At 44.1% G+C, this 19076-nt stretch overlaps 1 protein-coding gene and 1 long non-coding RNA gene across 6 annotated transcripts in view; both read left to right on the forward strand.

The window, feature by feature from the left end:
• RERE (arginine-glutamic acid dipeptide repeats) overlaps positions 1 to 19076 on the forward strand; it is a 337601-nt gene that overhangs the window by 291638 nt on the left and 26887 nt on the right. The gene's annotated exons all lie outside the window — the stretch shown is intronic.
• On the forward strand, positions 2 to 15573 carry LOC311600268. The gene is made up of 2 exons (XR_014780185.1): positions 2 to 9671; positions 9870 to 15573. It is a non-coding gene; the product is annotated as an uncharacterized lncRNA (long non-coding RNA).

The raw sequence follows: 19076 nt of genomic DNA on the forward strand, positions 1-19076 counted from the left end.
GTCGGACTTTATGTAACTTGGTTTTTTTCCTTTGCTCTGCTCCTGCCGCTTCGTAGTCTAGGCTTAGGAAATGGTTCCTTTAGCCCGCGCTGTGCCGGCCTCCGCCTGGCCTCCGATTCCGTGTGCACTGCTGCCTTGACTTCTCTTCAGCTGGTGATTTTCAGATAGCAGAGTGACACATTGTGCTTATCCTTCAAAAGAACGCCTTGTAACGGGAAGAACATTTAGCTGGGGGAAGGGACCGCTGGAGAGTTAACATCTAATTTTAAATCCCGTGGCTGGGTTAGGAAATGGAATTTTATCGCTAGTTTGGATTTGGTAATTGTCAAAAGTTATCCACCAAGCCAAAGGATAGACTTGAGATTTATGGAATTCTGCTGGGATATTCTCTCCCTCCCCCCCCCCCCTTATTTAATGTTGCTGTGTTTTAGAAAAATTCTTTTAAATCTTTACTGTCCCAGCTTTAAATACTTACACTTTGTAGTGAGAAAGGATTTTTATTACTTGCTTAATGGGAGCTTTAAAAAAATTCCTTTGCTGTTTCAAAAGCCAAGGGTCAAATGCTGACAATTATTTCTGATGAACTTGCTGTGGGAGGTTGTACTGAGGGGACTTCCCTAGAAGGCAGTCCTGTAAGGGTACAGGCTTATTTACCTGTAATTGCGTGCCTCCTGGAAGGTGGGGGAGGACCACCCACCTCACCCTGCTGGTGGCTCCGTGCCTGACCCAGTGACCGGAAGTACCTCTGCCTGGGAGGGGGAGGGTTGTGATGGATACTTAATCTGGCTACACTTCAGGTTTAGGAAGAGCGGTGTGAATGGAGACTGTCCATTAGAACAGTGGGTAAGAGGTTTTGGTTAGTCTGGTATTTTGGTTTTTGTTGGTGCTTACTGATGTCCTCTTGGTTTTTAATATTCTTTCTCATTTTAAAAATGAACAGCTTTTCTGGACACTTACTATAGAATACGTTTATAATTCTGATAACTGGTAATGGGGAGAAAGGTTGAGATTCCAAGTACATCCCAGTAAACTCCAATCGATGATCACTAAGTTAAAATTGAATCATCATTGTGCATCTAAACGTGCTGAGGTGGGCCTCCGAGAATGCCTTTGAGAACCCACTGTGGATGTTACAATACATTGTGGAAACAATCTGTGTTTCTCACTCTTTCCAGAACAGGTTCTGAAGAAATTTTGTTAATGGAGAGCAAGCAGATCAGCAGTGATGTAGACATTCTTAAGTTTTCTGAGAGTCTTATTTTTTTCTAAGTTTGTTACATACTTTAAAAAATTAAAGTGGCAGCTGGGTGTAGTGTCAGATCTCTGTGAGTTAGCGGCCAGTCCCAGACAGCCAAGGCTATACAGAGAAACCCTGTCTCGAAAAACCAAAAATAAATAAGTAAGGTGGCTTGCCTCCAGTGTAGCGATCTTCTTAGCGCTGGATGAGAAATCAGTGAGTAGATGTGTCCTAAAGTTGGTGGCCTTTGTTTTTGTTTTCCTAATTAGAAGTCGGTTCCCCTGACCTCATCTGTTCTTTTCTTGCTTGCCCTCAGCATGTTCTGACTCAGGCCGCTGTGCTGGGCCAGCGCTGAGCCTTTGCCTCTGCCTCCTCTGATACACTCTCTCCCAGTTCCCAGCCGTGGCATGAGGCATGTGGGCACTGCTGTCACTAGAGTACAGCAGAGTGGCTGCAGCCCTGGAGAACTGAGCACATTCCCTGAGTACCCTATGTCCCATTCTCTTCTGATTGCCTGGGAGGAGTTGGGTAAATCTGTTCTAATCAGCTGGGAGAGGCGCTTGTCTTATGTTTTCCTTAGCTATTGACCTAGCCAGGCTAATCATTACAGCCCACGGGGTGGGGGTGGGGCAAAGGTCACTGTTCATTTCTGCTGCAGAAGGTAGATTTTGCAGGTACCAGTGTTCCAGAACTTGCTTGATAAAAATCTTATTATTATGATCCTTTTCATAGAAAATTCTTGTAATCTAGACACGTTGCCACATTTTCTTCTGTTGGATTATTAGCTTGTTTCTTCGCTATTCTCAGATGACTTGAAATACCAGAAAGGTATTACCATCCACAAGAAGCCTAGCTGATTGGGCTTTGGGGCAGGGCTCAGCCGACCTGTGTGCGGTTGCTGGCTTTGCCAGTAGCCATAGCACCTGGTCTCTCTTGACAGCTTCTGCTGCTTTAGCTTGGTGTTGTGGAAAGTTCAGATCACATCTTGACACGTTCCTGGGAAGGTACTGTTACTGAAATGGTGTTTCTTCTCATGAGATAGATGCTCAGTCAGCCTTAAAAAAAAAAAAAGTGGGGTGTCAAAGCCTGGGACAACCTGGAGAGATGACTCAAAAGTTTAAGAGCACTTGCTACTCTTGCAGAAGAACAGAGTTCACTTCCCAGCACCCACATCAGGCGTCTAAACCCCTATTTACTTTAGCTCAGGAGATCCAGCACACGTGTGGCATTCAGAGGTACAAATAAAATGGGTACACTACATTTTAAAATTTTACTTTATGTATATGGATGTTTGCCTGAGGAGGTCAGAAGAAGATTTCGGTGGATCTTCAGGAACTGGAGTTACAGACAGCTGCAGATGGGTGTAAGTTACAGTGTGGATGCTGGGAATTGAACCTGGGTTCTCTGGAAGAGCAGTGGGTGCTCTTTTTAGTTTTTCAAGACAGGGTGTCGCTTGTAATCTTGGCTGTCCTGGACTCTACTTTGTAGACTAGGCTGGCCTCGAACTCACAGAGACCGGCCTGCCTCTGCTTCCCGAGTGCTGGGATTAAAGGCATACCCTACCACGCCCAGGTGAAGTGGGTGCTCTTAACTGCTAGACCATGTCTTCAGCCTCAAAATAAATATTTTTAAAGATTATTTTGTGTCAATGAGTGTTTTGACTGTATGTCTATGTACCACATGAGTCCCTGGTGCCTGCAGAGGTCACAAGTATGCATTTGATCCCCCGAAACTAAGATTGCAGACAGTTATGAATCACCATAAAGGTCCTGGGAACTAGACCCTGTTCAGTGTAAAGAGCAGCAAGTGCTCTTAGTCTATAAGCCACTTGTCCAGTCTCCTAAATCTCTGTCTGTCTGTCTGTCTGTCTGTCTGTCTGTCTCTGCCTTCCCCCACCCCACCCCCCTTCTCTCTGCGCATGTGTGTATATATAGAGAGGGAAAGTTTGGTTGGTTTGGAGGATTTTGGGGAGGGGCTTGTTTGGTTTTGTTTTTTGTTTAATTGGGGGTTTGTTTTTTGAGACAATTTTTTCTGTGTAGACTTGGCTGTCCTGGAACTTAAACTCTGTAGACCAGGCTGGCCTCAAACTAACAGATCTGCCTGTCTCTGCCTCCTCAGTGCTGGGATTAAATACCTGCACCACCCACCACTGTACCTGGCTAATAAAAATAATTTTTTAAAAAACTGTAAAGAAAAAGGATGGGGGGAGGCTGGGCGCTGGCTACACAGCTGTAATCCTGGCTCTTGGGAGGCAGAGGCAAGTGGATCACTGTGAGTTCAAGGCTACACAGAGAAACCCTGTCTCGAAAAATCAAAAGGAAAAAAAAAAAGGAAAGGCTAGTGAACTGTTAGCTGTTGCTCCACTGGGCTGCTGTTGTTCTACTGCTTGTGCTGTGGGCTTCAGGCAGGTTATTGAATCCTGCTTTTTTTTAGTCCTGTGAAATGGGTGATAACTCCAAGCTCTTAGACATGCATGAAAATTTAAATGAGGTGGTATCTATAAAGAGTGTATAAAAATTATTTCTCTCCCACTCTATTACCCTCTGCTGGAATCAAGTCTGTGTGTGTGCATCTGCATGCTTACGAGAGAGCAAACCCTGGACTTCGACCTACTATAAAAGTACCTTCCCTCCGAGCTGTGGCACACATGCACGTGGTGTTCTGGAGCTGTTTCCAATAGTCACTGTCCTTTCTCTTGAGTTGCTTAGGAAGGTGGAGGAGTGTGCCTGTAGGATTACCTGGGTCAGAACAGACCTTTTCACCTTTGGAGCATCCTGTGAGAATCCCATTCCTCCCATTCATCTTACAGGCCCTTATGTAGGAAGAAAGTGCCTGTGGCCTGGACATCAGCTTTCCTTGCACTTGGTTTCTGGTGTTTATTATACAGGCGCTAGGTCTGGCTTCCTCCTGAATGCTGCTGCCCACTGAAGTGGGAATCGTGGCTGTGGTTGTGGAAAGCCAACTGTTTATGGAGGGTTACTTGCATGGGTATTACATGTTAACCTCATGGCACCCAGGAGAATAACTACAAGTCAGATCTTTTTACTGTTACAGCTGTGCAGATACCCAGTTCTCCTTCCTCCTTCCCCATTAGCCTTTCTTTAACATATGTATAAAATGTATAATTAGTGATAAAATACTAGGAATGAGCAAACTGTCTCAGATTGCCTGGCTGCCCATTACTGATCTCTCAGCCGGTTTACAATGGGGTTTGGAGTGTTAGTGCATCTGTGTAAACATTGCCAAGTGTCCTGCACTTCTGAGAAGACAGGGCCAGCCCCTCTGCTCCACACAGGGTCTCACTCTAGGGTGTTCTGGAACTTGACATCCTCCAAGCCAGGCCTCTCAATTCTAAGTGCTATCACTCTGATACTGTGTAGATGAATTAATTACATGGCCTTTGGCCTTTGATGTTAAAAACAATACCTGAAAAATAAATAGGCCTAATAGACTCTGACCTTGATCACCCCCAGGGAACCTTCCTTACAGTACAGATTCCAAAATACCTCCCCCCCACCCCACACACATACATTGCTATTTCTTATAAAATCTCCAGATCACTTGGGCTATAAAGATGCACCTCTCTTGACTCTGCAAATACAGCTGATTTACTTGGATGGAAGAGTGGCCCCTGGGTGATTGTCCTGTGAAGGCTTTATGTACAGCTCTGCCTGTTGTTGCCAGCAGTGGAGTGTGGGCAGGAGCACCCTCACCATCCTGGAAGGGTGGCTCCTGTCTCAGATGCAATGCTGATGAGCAAAGAAACAGTTTGATCTAGCTCAGCTCTGTAGGGGAGAGGCAGCCTGTGGAGAGAGGGAAGCTGTAGAGGCATTTGTTTTGTATACCTGTCTCATCTTAGTTTTAGTTTTCAGCAACTACCCCAGTAAATATTAAACTCTTGTTGTTTGTAAGTGCAAGTGGTAGTATGCGAATATTGGATTTTACTTTCTTCCCTGTCTCTCAGTGAGAGACGTTCTGTATCGTGGCTGCAGATGAAGACGAGGCAGTTGTAAAACAGGACCCTTAGGGATGAGCTTGTGCACAAGACGGGTTGTGTGAGCTGATGTGGGAGGACCTGGGCCAAAATTAGAGCTTGCAGGCTTTGAGCTGCCCAAGAAGGGACAGCTAATTTTTATTTACTTTGTGTGATGAGATGAAATGTTTGAGATTTTTTTTCTTTTTCTTTTTCTTTCTTTTTTTTTTTTTTTTACGGGCTGGGGGCGTAGGGACGAGACAGGGTTTCTCTGTAACAGTCCTGGCTGTCCTGTAACTCAACTTGATAGACCAGGGTGGCTGAGAACTCACAGAGATCTGCCTGCCTCTGCCTCCCTGAGCGCCAGGATTACAGGCATGCACCACCACTGCCAGGCATGAGATTTAAATTTCTATTATGCTAGATAGCATGAAAATAAGTTCTGTTTCTGGGGGCAAATTCCACTGATGGCGTGTAGAGCTGTGCTGTGTGAATTAGGTCCGCAGGCAGAATGGCCTGTCATCAGCATGTTTTCCCAGAGGGATGAATGAGTAATCAAACTTCTGTTAACATTAGGAGATTAAAAATTACTCCAGTGCATGAAGTTTTATTTAATTGCAGATTATAATCTTAGGTAAATAATTTCAATGCTTAATCTTACATAAGAAAGCATGCACCTCCAGATTGTGTTGATTCTGAGAGCAAGCAACTGTGTCCCAGCCACAAAGCAACACTTGAGAAGCTTTCTGGTTTTCACTTTTCCCTCCAGTGCAGATACTGTGTAGTGTTAACTGTTGACAGGCAAGACTCTGTGCAAAGTGCAGGTTCTCAGGTTCCTTGTCCACACCTGTTATTGTCATTAAAATAGGTGTTTGAGGGGCTGGAGAGATGGCTCAGAGGTTAAGAGCACTGACTGCTCTTCCAGAGGTCCTGAGTTCAATTCCCAGCAACCACATGGTGGCTCACAACCATTTATAATGTCATCTGGTGCCCTCTTCTGCCTTGCAGGTGTACATGTAGGCAGAGCACCATATTCATAATAAATAAGTAAATAAATAAATCTTAAAAAAAATATAGGTGTTTGAGTATTTCAAGTGTCTATAAAGTTTAGGAACTACTTATACAGTCTCAAAATCCTAAACCTCCAAAGTATATTCATTCTGTTTTTTAAACAAGTCTTATTGCCTGTACATAAATGTTTAATGTACGTGCATGTATGTGCACAGTGTGCATGCAGTGCTGGTGGAGGCCAGAAGAGACTCCCTACATGGAACTGGAGTTAAATGTGGTTGTGAGCCAACTTGTGGGTGCTGCATCATCTAGAAGAGTAGCCAGTGTCTTTACCGCTGAGTCAGCTCTTTGGCCCTGTCATAGGATTTCTTAACATAGCCTTTTTTTCTCTAGCTCTTACTCCTCTTGCTTCACTTTCTTCTCTTAGAAATACAGTTGTGGGTCTGGAAAGATGGCTGGTGGTCAAGAGCACTTGATGTTCTTCCAGAGGACCTGACTTCATGTCCTAGCACCCATGTCAGGCGTCTCACAACTACCTGTATCTCTGGCTCGAGGGTCTGACTTCTTTTTATGGTCTCTGAAGGTGTACTTGTGTGTGAGTGTATGCGCAAATAAAATAAATATGAAACAAGTAAAATTAAATATGAAAAGAAAAGAAACCCAGTTGTGCCAGGTGTGGTGACACGCAACATTAATTCTAGCATTGGGGAGACAGAAGTAGACAGATCTCTGTGAGTTCGAGGGCAGCCTGGTCTACAGGACAGCCAGGCCTATACAGAGAAACCCTGTCTCAAAACATCAAAAAAGAAAGAAAGAAAACTCCAGTCGTAACTCCTGTTTGTTTGTTTGTTTGTTTGTTTTGAAACAGGGTTTCTCTGTGTAATAGCCTTGGCTGTCCTAGAGACCAGGCTGTCCTAGAGACCAGGCTGTCCTGGAACTTAAGAAAGCCAAGATCAAAGGCATGCACCACCACGCCCAGTGTAACTTCTTATTTTATGTTTAAAAAGTCTTACCCAGTGGGTGGTGATGGTACGTACATGCCTCTAATCCCAGCATTTGAGAGGCAGAAGGAGGCTGATGTCTGTCTTTAAAAACTTGAAAACTAGGGGCTGGAGAGATGAGTGGTTAAGAGCACTGCCTGCTCTTCCAAAGGACGGATTCAATTCCCAGCACCCACATGGCAGCTCACAAATGTCTGCAGCTCCAAGATCTGACATCCCCACACCAATGCACATAAATTAAAATTAGATATATTTTTTTAATCTCCCTTTTAAAAAATGACAACTTAACAACAAAACAATATCTTAAAGTGTTGCTATCTTCTACTAGCACCTGATAGCATAGGAAGAAATGTAAGTGCTTTTGAGGGATTAGTAAAAACCGGCAAAATGGAGAGCCCCTTAGGAGCCACTGTTGTTTGGATGCCTGGGTGCTCGCTGTGGCTTTCCAGCTGAGGCTCTGCATCTTGGCAGCAAATGTGCTGTGGTGCTTGCTGCAGCAGCTCCTATTTTGAAAGTTGTCTGTGACATTGTAGCTAAGGCCTGGGTCTGTCTGTTATTTGAGTGTTTTGTTTTTGTTTGGTTGAGTCTGGGTTTTTGTAGTCCAGGCTGGCCTTGAACTAGAGATCCTCCTGCTTTTATCATCTAGAGTACTAGGCTTGCAGGTATAGGGCACCATGCCACTAGGCACTTTTTTTTTTTTTTTAGGTAATCTAAGAGGGTGTGGCTGGCTCCCTTGTGTGAATGCAGCAGGTGTGTGATTTTTATGAAGGAAACTTGGTGCCACTGTTGGAAAGAAAAAGCAGAGGCCTTGGCCCTTGGCCCTTTGCTGTTTGCAGTGTGTGTCTTAGACCTGTCTGTACTCTTATCCTACACAGACAAACTTGACAGAGCTGTAACTAGAGCACTTTAACTTTATGCTGTGCATTGTTTGTAGGAACTGTGTTTGTGAGTTGGAGAGATGGCTCAGCAGTTAAGAGCACTCTTCCAGGGGACCCAGGTTCAATACCCAGCATCCACATGGCAGCTCACAACTGTCTGTAACTCCAGTTTAAGGGATCAGGCACCCTCAGACAGACATATATGTATTCAAACCACCAGTGTACATAAAATTTAAATAAATAATTAAAAAAAGAAAGAAACTGTGTTAATAATGGACTTTTTGTTTTGTTTTGTTTATTGAGATAAGATTTCTCTATGTAGCCTTGGCTGGCCTTGAACTCCAAAGTTCCAAAACTCCAAAAACGCCTGCTTTTGCTTCCAAAGTGCTGGGATTAAAGGCGTGTGCCACCACTACCCAGCTGCAATGGACCTTTTAAAAAAGACTTATTTATTTATTTATTTATTTATTTATTTTATGTATGTGAGCACTCTGTTTTCATGCACAGCAGAAGAGGGAGTCAGATTCTGTTACAGATGGTTGTGAGCCCACTATGTGGGTCCTTGAACTCAGGACCCTCTAGAAAAGCAGGAAATGCTCTTAACCAGTGAACCATCTCTCCAACCCTGTAATGGACTTTTAAAAACATTTATTTGTATGTGTATGTGTGTGGGCTTGGGGATCAAACTCAGATTGCCAGTCTTTTTTTTTTTTTTTTTTTTAAGATTTATTTATTTATTATTATGTATACAGTGCTCTGCCTGCATGTATACCTGCACACCAGAAGAGGGCATTAGATCTCATTATAGATGGTTGTGAGCCACCGTGTGGTTGCTGGGAATTGAGCTCAGGACCTTTGGAAGAACAGGCAGCAGCACTCTGAAGCACTGAGCCATCTCTCCAGTCCCCAGATTGCCAGTCTTAACAGTAAGTGCTTTATCCACGGAACCATCTTGCTGCCTACAAGGACCATCATTATTCCCTGTTGACGACTCTTAAGATTTGTAAATCCTTTCTGACTTGAAAATCTAGCTTTCAGGGCTAGAGGAGTAGCTCAGTTGGAAGGGTATTTGCCTAACGTGCATGAGGCCCTGGGTCTGCATCTCACTGGACATGGTGATGCCCAGCTAATCCCAGCACTTGAGGGCAAGACCGGGCTGGGAGACAGATGTGACACACTATCCCTTGTCTTTTAAGATTTATTTTTCTGTGCGTTGGTGTTTTGCCTGTATGTGTGTCGGTATGAGGATGCCAAATCCCCTGGAACTGGAGTTACATACAGTTGTGAGCCACCATGCAGGTGCTGAGGAATGAAGCCGGGTCCTCTGGAAGAACAGCCAGCGCTCTTAACCCCCGAACTATCTCTTCACCAACCCCCACCACACCCCCACCCCCGTTTTAAGGAAAAGAAAACTTGGCTTGACGTTTGGAAAATATTATAAAGTATGTATTTTTTTAATTTAAGTATATTTGTATATATTGTAAAGTATATTTGAAATTATAATCCTTAAATAATTGGTTCATTTTAATTTTAGGAGATTAACAGTGAACTACCTTGTTTGGAGACTTAAGGTAGACACTAAGGGGCTGGAGAGATGGCTCAGAGGTTAAGAACACTGTCTGCTCTTCCAGAGGTCCTGAGTTCAATCCCCAGCAACCACATGGTGGCTCATAACCATCTGTAATGACCCCTCTTCTGGGGGTCAAGCACACATGTAGGCAGAATGTTGTATATATAATAAATAAATAAATCTTTAAAAAAAAAAAAAGGTAGACACTAAACTTAAGTCCCAGCTGTTCACCAGTGGGAAAAGACACAATCTACCCCAGAGTAAAGCAGCATTCTGTTTTATGTCATTTGAAAATCCCTATATTATACGAATAGGAGACGTGAGCAGTTCTTTCCTTTGGGGTGATTTTTCACACCCAAACACACACACTTTTTTGGTTTTTGGTTTTTCTGGCTGTCCTGGAACTTGCTCTGTAGACTAAGCTGGCCTTGAACTCACAGAGATCTGCCTGCCTCTGCCTCCTGAGTACTGGGATTAAAGGCGTGCATGCACTGTGTTTTTTTTAAGTTGTGTATGTGTGTATGCTTGTGTGCAGTCACCCATGTATACAAGCAAAGTGCACAAATACCACACCATGCTGTGGCAGTCAGAGAACAAATAAGTTGGGTGTCTGTCCTCAATTTCTGTGAGCTTCCCAGAATTCTCCTGTCCCTCTTTTCCAGTAGAGATATGCTGGGAGGGCATATGCTCTAAGGTGGATGGATGGGTTTAGGGGATTTGAGAGATGGAGGTATTTGAGACACGGTTTCTCTATGTAACCCTGGCTGTCCTGGAACTTGCTCTGTAGACCAGGCTGGCCTCGAACTCACAGATATTCACTTGTCTCTGCCTCCCCGAGTACTGCAATTAAGGCATGCACCATCCCATCTGGTAGTTTAGGGAATTTTAAATTCAGCTCCTCCTACTTGCATGGCAGTCACTTTGCCCCCTTAGGCATCTCCCCAGCTCTTCTAAGAAGTGTTGTCTGTTGGTGTTTTGTTTTACTTTGGCAGTGCTGAAGATTGAGCCCAGACCCTTGACGCATACTAGATAGGGACTTAACTACTGAGCTACACTCCTGTCCCTGGGTGTTCAATTTTTCAGTTAAAGTTGCACCATTCTGTCCTCCCCTGTCTTTTCTTTGACTTTGGGAAAGTGATTGTTCTGTTCGTGTTTTGAGTCATCTGAATTTTGGGATTGTAATGTCTGAGGATTGGGCATTGAGACTTATGTGCAGTTACAGCTGACAAAGAAGGGAGGATTTGGTACAGTGGAAGCAGGGCCTGTGCTATGTGCGCGGAGGAGAGAGGGAGCTCCCTTCGCAGAGCTCCCTGTTGTGAGCCAGCTAAGCTTGCTCTTGAAATGCCCACCTTGTGGACCTGCTGGAACCGCAGGGCTCTGGAGCCTTGCATACATACCCCTTCACAACTAGCTCAGCTGTCCTAGCAGAATTGTATCATTTAAACTTTTTTATTTAAGATTAAAAAAAAAGTAGATAAGTTTTATAGCCTTAAGACTTATTCCTCTTATGGATTTCCATTATGTGCATATACACATTTGTTGTGTACAGTGCATATTTGTATACAGAGCGTGAGATCTTCTGTAGCCTCATGAATGTGCATGCTTAGTTACTGTTTTTAAGACCATCAAAAGCCTAGATGCCCAAGACTGTCCACTTTGTGGAGTGGACAAAGTACCTTTTACTTGCATGCCACACAGCAGTAAGCCTAGGACCTGGGCTCGCTGTAGCAGAGGGCCTTCCTGTTTTAGTGTTTGCACAGAGGCTCTGTGCCCCAGATTATAGGATTGAAAACCATAGTTGATTTTTCTCAGCAGGTTTATTGTGCCAATCAAGAATAAAATATTGTCTTTAGCTCTAAAATAAGCCAGGATAGCCTATTTCTGCTTGCCTTTCAAATATGTGAGCAAGTGTACACTCTTGCAAGCTGTGCACATGGAGGTGTGTGGACTTCCAAGCTTCCTGGCTGCTGATGGGTTTTCATCTCTTCATCTGTTAGTGAGTCACCATCACATGCTACTTTATTATCTTGAAAACAGCCTCGGGAATTTTTTATCCTCTATCTTTGCCATTTGGATGGAAAACCACTGAAGTTCTGAGCAATATTCAAATGAAGACTTTCTTCAGGGACACTTTAGTTATGTATTTTTTGGATTTTGCTGTTGTCTCTTTGTTCCTATGTGCAAGGTTTGGAGTGGGGGTGATTGAGGATGATGACTTTGGCATGTTTTATTATTTGAGGGGCCTAAGGCAAACATGTACCCAGTTGCCTTGGTATATTATTCATGTCCCGAGCCTCCCAAGATCAGAACTTGGTTGGTTCTGTTTTGGAAATATGCTAGTGAGGTCCTTTGGAGCAGATCAATTTGCTTGTCTTAATTTAACAAGGGGAGATCTACCTGCAGTAGAGCTAAAGACAGCACAGGCTCAGAAGCCACATACCCTTAGGTCTCCCGGCCACCTCGGTGCTCCCTCTCTTTGTTTTAAACTTACTGGGACTAACCTAAGAAATGGGAGAGAGGTCCTTGCTTCAAAACAGCATGGTCATGTGCCTGTTCACGTCTTCACCTGTGTGTCTTATATGAGGAAGACAAGAGACATCTTTCTGGTTAGTAGGAAATGATTTTAGGGCAGGATGGTAAGAAGTGAGACCCTTGGTCCTCCCTAACATCATATCCCTGATTAACCTTCTAAGGGCTTCTTAGCTTGTTGGGGGGAGGGTGGTCCAAAATAGTGTTGTTGTGGTTTCCTGTTGGCTGGCTTTCTTGGGCTGCCCTCTGCCCATAGCCTGGCCTCCTTGCACTCTTCCACACTTACAGCAGGGATCATTTTTATAGCACATGTAACCTTTAAACGGAAAGTATATTGCTTATAACAAGAGTGAGCCTCTTCTGCTTTTGTTTTGAAAAGTCCTCCCCGTAGTTAATGTGGAGAGTATTCGTGCTGAAAGCCTGTTCCAAGGAGGCATTTGTGTATCCCAGAGGAACTTTTGATTTATTTCCTTAACTCTGCCCTCCTTTCTCTGTGGTTCAGAAACCTTTAATGATCTGTGAAGCTTGGAGACTTTAGTGCAGAACAGTAGTGGTTTTAAGGACCCCTCCCACCATTTAAAAGGCCTGCCAGGTTCCACATGCTGGGTTTTGACTCCCTGAAAAGCTAACCTCTCACAGATTTTTGGTTGTGCGACAGGGCATCCTAGGTTGGGGCTTTCATAATGCTTTTGTGAAACATTTTTTTCCTCCTTTTCTCCCTCCCTTTGAAAATTGTAATGAAAATTCTGGGCTCGTGGCCAGCCTGTGGGATGCGATACAGTAGAAATGTTTCTGGTGCCCTTTGTTACTGCTCGGCTTTGATTAAGTTTGTTTCCAGTAAGTTTAACCCTGTTCCCCTGCCCCGCCTGCTGCTCATGGCTGAGGAGGCCGATTGAGCTAAGGTTAAGCATGGTGTTGTGCAAGCTGCCCAGGCCTAGTGGACTCTCTGTGCCTGGCAAAGGGAGCAGGGAGAAGCATGTCTTCGCAACGTGATATTTTCCTCACTCGGCTGCCTTGTGCTTTGAGTGCAGGAGGTGATGAGCTGTGTGGAAGCTGTGTAGGTTTCCTATGTTGTTTTGTTCAAGGTGTTCCAGGAAACCACTGTACAGCTTGCGCTTTTTGTTTCTTTTTAAAATTGTGACACACTCTGGCTGTGTAGCCTAGGCTGGCCTCTATCTCCGTTTTTCTGCCTTTGCCTCTTGAGTGCTGCGCTACAGTTTTTGTTATAGGCCTCCACGTTAGGCTGTACAGTTTGTCTTGAGATTCTGTTAGTTTAAAGTTATGCTCTACAACCTCTGGGTCTCTGCCAGGTGCAGGGAGGAGGCTCCCGGAGCAGCAGTGAGCAAACAGCGGTGCTCCTTTGATCTTCTGTGGCTCTCCATTTCAAAAGAGAGGTGGTTGCAGCTTTAGAATGTTGTTTTAAAATATTGCTTTGACCTCATATTTATAGCTCTTTTCATCCTAGCAACAGAGAACCCTTCACAGAGAGCATTTTCCCAGTCCTCCTGACTGGAGGGCGATGCTAGATGTGAATGCCGGGGCCCCCCCGACCCCGTCCCACTCGGAGTCGGGCAGATCTTACAGGTAGCTGACCCTGGAACCCCTTTGCTGGGTGCTTGCTTGCTTCTCAGGCAGTGTTTACTTTTCATAGAAAGAAAGTGAGATTTTACTCCTAAAATTCATGATTTGTGGTAGGATTCTTTGGCCAACACACAATGATGAAGCTTCATGTTAGTTTGTGTAATCCGTTTTTGTCCTAGTGATTTGGAGATACTGGCCTATAAGCCAGAGGAAGGCATTGGTTATAAAAACTTGTTTGGTTCGTGTTGTTAGAACTGGCTTGTATGAAGACAGAGTTCTGTAATGACCAGCACAGCTCTGTGAAAGATGTGCAAATCACCAAACAGAAATTGGCCACAAGAGGGGTCTGTGCCAAAGGGGGTTTCCACAGCCAGCCGCGCCCCCCCCCCCCCCCCCCCGTGACTGACCCTGCACCCCATATCTGCAGTGCTGGCAGCTTGCTCCTGTGTGCATTAGCTTCTTCCTCTTCCAGTCAGAACGTGTTTAGATGATAGAGATTTCAAGGCATGTGTTGGGTTTTGTGTTGTTGCTGTTGTTGTTACAGGGTTTCTTTCTCTATGTAGTCCTGGCCATCCTAGAATTCACAGAGATCTGCCTGCCTCTGCCTCCTGAGAACTGGGATTAAAGGCATATCCTACCACTGCTTAGCTATAAAAGCAATTTGTATGGCAAGAGGGATTTATTTTGACTCACAGCTTAAGGATACAGAATTTCATGGCAAGGAAGTTATAATGGAGGAGCATGAGGCAGATGTTCACATTGTATCCACTGTCAGGAAGCAGAGAGGGGTGAATTCTAGTGACTTACTATCTCTTTTTTCTTAAATATTTTAATTTTTTAAATCTTTGTTTTTAACTTTATAGTTTATGTATATTGAGTGCTCTGACTTCATGTACACCTGCGTGACAGAAGACATTAGACGGTATAAATGGCTGTGAGCCACCATGTGGTTGCAGGGAGTTGAACTCAGGACCTCTGGAAGAGCAGTCAGTGCTCTTAACCGCTGAGCCATCTCTCCAGCCCCACTTCCTCTTTTTATTGGACCCCAATTCTCAGCATGATGCCACCCACAGGAAAGCAGGTCTTCCACAGTGGTTAATCTAGCCTAGATAGTCCCTCACTCGAAAGTCCAGAGACTTGTCTCCTGCATGACTAGAGATCTGTCAGGCTGACAACCAGTTTAAGCCGCCACAGCCTGAACTCTTGATCGTGCTGCCTCCACTGCCCAGCTGTTGGTGTTATAGACACTTGCCACCACATGAGGCTCAAATGCAGTTTGCTGCATGTCACACTCTAAAGCAGCATGGCTACTTCTTGTTCTTTTTTGCTTTTTTGAGACAGGGTCTCTCTGTGTAGCCTTGGCTGTCCTGGATTCACTTTGTAGACCAGGCTGGCCTCGAACTCACAGCGATCCGCCTGCCTCTGCCTCCCGAGTGCTGGGATTAAAGGCGTGCGCCACCACGCCTGGCACTTCTTGTTCTTTGTAGTGATGACTTAAGGTGTACTACAGATAGTGAGGCATGCTCTCAGTCTGAAACAGGAACTGCCCAGAACACTAACATCATCGTTCTAGGTAAAGCTGCTGTTAGCTTAAGATAGGGAACAAAGGACACTGGAGAGATGGCTCAGAGGTGTTCTTCCACAGTCCTGAGTTCAATTCCCAGCAGCCACATGGTGCCTCACAACCATCTATAATGAGATCTGGTGCTCTCCTATGGCGTGCAGGTGTGCATGCAGGCAGAGCATTGTATACATAATAAATAGTAAGTCTTTAAAAACAAACCAAGAAACAATCGGGGGGCAAAATAAGGGTGCTCACTGTCATTGAACCCCAGTTTTGTTTTGTTTTTGTTTTTGTTTTTCTGAGACAGAATTTTTTTGTGTAGCCCGTGGCTGTCCTGAACTTGCTTTGTAGACCAGACTGGCATTGAACTCATAGACCTGCCTCTGCCTCCCAAGTGCTGGGGTTAAAGCTATGCACCACCACTGCCTGACCCAGTTTTTACAGAGACATAATTAGGCAAAACCTTGTGTGTATAATAACACAGGGAATGGAACGAAAGACAAGCTTGAGACCTGTGATCAGTTTAGCTATATAGAAAACCCATAGACTGTTAGTGGAACAATGGAAACACGGAAAAATTGCTGTGGTTGAAAAAGTAAAAATAGCCAGGTCTACAAAGCACGTCCAGTACAGCCATGGAATCACAGAGAAACCCTGTCTTAAAAAAGCAAAAAAAAAAAAAAAAAAAAAGAAAGTGAAAATAAGTGATATTTTTGTGGACCCACACTAGCCAAATAGAACATAAAAGAGGCTTAGAATGTTTTCTACGATGGTAAGAGAGAGCATAAAATCCTTGTAGTATGATAAGTGGTGTGTGGAGCTTTTGCTGAGCGTGGTGGCACACGCCTTTAATCCCAGCACTCGGGAGGCAGAGGCAGGAGGATTGATGTGAGTTCGAGGCCAGCCTGGTCTACAAAGTGAGTCCAGCACAGCCAAGGCTACACAGAGAAACTTTGTCTCAAAAAAACAAAACAAAACAAAAACAAAAAAGAAAGAAAGCCGGGCAGTGGTGGCCTGCACCTTTAATCCCAGCACTTGGGAGGCAGAGGCAGGAGGATTTCTGTGAGTTCGAGGCCAGCCTGCTCTCCAGAGAGAGTTCCAGGACAGCTAGAGCTGTTACACAGATCTGTTAGCCTGTCTCAAAAAAAAAAAAAGAAAAAGGAAAAAGACAAAACTTATTAAAACATAAAGGGTGAGAGGGAGCCAAGGAAGATACAGACTCAGCACTTAAGCTACATAGTAGCAAGATGCTATTTAAAAACAACAACTACAAAAAACCTGGATGAATAGGTGACATGGTAGTTCCAGTTGCTTCTAAATACATTCAACATGATTTCAATTAAAAATATTTTTCTTTAAACAGAATTGCCTTCACATGTAATATACTCTTTATGCTGTACTGTTTCTGCCTCCCAAGTTTTACAGGCATATACCACAACTGAATGTGCAAACATTTTATTGTTTTGTGGAGCCAGGGAGCAAACTCTGGGCTATGTGCTCACTGCCATTCAAAGCTTTGGCGTTCTGAGTTTGTCATTTTCCTCTGTGTGCTGAGCATAGTAAATGTGACCAGGAAACTGTACCATGGCAGGTTTTTTCTTTGTTTGGTTGGGTGGGTTGGTTTGTTTTTTTGTATAGCTGTTGAAAACAGAGAACTCAAAGTCGAGTTTACTTTTTTCTTTTTACTCTTTTAAACCTGTTTACTCTTTTAAACCCCATGAAATATGGGACCAACATAGACTCTCCTTCACTAAGTTGAACTGAAAATAGGATTATATAGGTACTGGATGTAGGTCAGTGGTAGTGAACTTGCTCAACATAGTCAAGGCCCTACATTCCTTCTCTGACACCTCAAATCAATTACAAGTTAAGAAAGGTGAAATTATAGGTGATGCTAATTAAGTCCTGCAAGTGCCAGCATTGTATGGAAGATTGAACCCATTTGCTATTCGTGCGTCTCGGTGCAGTCATGTTGCAAGCTCCTTCTACCTTCTTCATCAGCTTCAAGCACCAGATCAAAAGATGCTTCCAGATGAGCTGAAAGCACTCCTAACAGTGCAGACAAGACCAAGGAGGAGATTGTCCATCTTTGATATTATTAAGCTTATTCTTGGCTTCCTAGAGTGTGGCTTCTTTGAGTGGAGGGGCAGACAGACACTCTGGCTAAGGGAAGTCTGTCACTTCAGTGTTAGTAGCAACAGTCCTGCAGGAAATGCTTTAGATTGTTGATTTTCTGTTTTTATTTTATTTATGTCTATTTGTTTACTCAGCTAGCCAATAGACACTTTAGTTGGATTGGGGAAGGGGTGTTTTTTCAAACAAGTACATTGTTTTCTTTACCCTTAAATGTTTGTAGACAAGGCTGGCCACCAACTCACAGTGATCCACCTACTTCTGTCTCTCTGAGTGCTGGGATTAAAGGCCTGTGCCACCATACCCGGTGTGGGATAATTTTTTTAGATGGGTGTTGACCAGGGTTTAAAGGGGGGAGGTCATGCTTCATTGGTCATTGGTTCAGGTTAACCTTCAATCTTCAATCCCCTCCCTCTGATGTTTAGGGCGAGAACTAAAGCCTCAGTCCATTAATTACACTTGGTAATCCTACCTTGATCATTCTGATAGCCTGCCCCCATCCTGTCACCCCTAGGCTCGGGGTGTCATTAGCATAGAAAAGAATGTATTCCTTTGAGGTTTCTTCTCTGTCAGGAAATGAGGGCAAAAGCCAAATGTGCCTGGGAACCTGAAGGTTTAACTTTTCTTTGATTCCTGTAGCACCTGCTTCTTGATATAGCAGAGTTGAGGGTTACTGTGCTTGTTACTGTCCCTTGTGCTGTTTGCCTGGTGTTGGCAGTGGAAATGCTGCTTTGCCTATGCCCACTTCTGTTGCTAGAAAGGCCTGCGTTTCTGTGGTTTTTGTTTTTGTTTTTGTTTTTTCTCTTGTGTTTTTTAAAGCATCTTGATCTGTGAGGATGGTGAGCTGAGTGCATTTTGTGAGTGGAGTAAATTGAGACATAAGGTTTAGTGAGTTTCTATCAGGCTATGAGCTTGGAAGATGAAGCTAGTGTGGTTGCTGGTGGTGCCAGGGTCTGAAGTGTGTCTAGAAGTTCGTGGAAGGAAGTGTGTTTATCTCCATCTTGAGCTCAGGGAGTTTGGAGGGCTTATGAGGGACACGTGGTGTTACAGTGAGGCAGTAAGAGTGTGGGAGGCGCACTACTACTTTTTCTCCTAGGGCAAGTATCTGTATTATACGTACTTTTCTGTAAACTCCTTTGCACAAAGGAGAGAGGAGTATATATGATAGAGGATGCCATGTAAAAAGGGCGGGGCTAACAGGCGCTCTGGAAAGGAAGGCAGGAAGCCAAGGTAAGGCCTCTCTGGGTTGCAGAGTGCCTTCAAGACCAGCCTGAGCAGTTGGCTGTCTCAAAATAAGTATTTTTATGGACTGGGGAGTTAGCTCAGTAGTAGAACACTTGTGTAGTATCTGTAATGCCCTGGTTTCAATCCCTAAACACATAGACACGTGCGCGCATACACACACACACACACACACACACATACACACACACACACACACACACACACACACACCTCCCTCCTCAAAAAAATTTTTTTTTCAATTAACTGAAAGATTGGGGCAAATACTCAGGAGGCAAAAACCTTGACTTGATCTTGCCTTCCATTTCACATCCTTCAAAATAGCCAACTGAATAAGTTTGTGGGCTATTTTATATT

The sequence above is a fragment of the Acomys minous genome (genome assembly GCF_964271855.1).
Source record: "Acomys minous genome assembly, chromosome: 6".
Taxonomy (NCBI): domain Eukaryota; kingdom Metazoa; phylum Chordata; class Mammalia; order Rodentia; family Muridae; genus Acomys; species Acomys minous.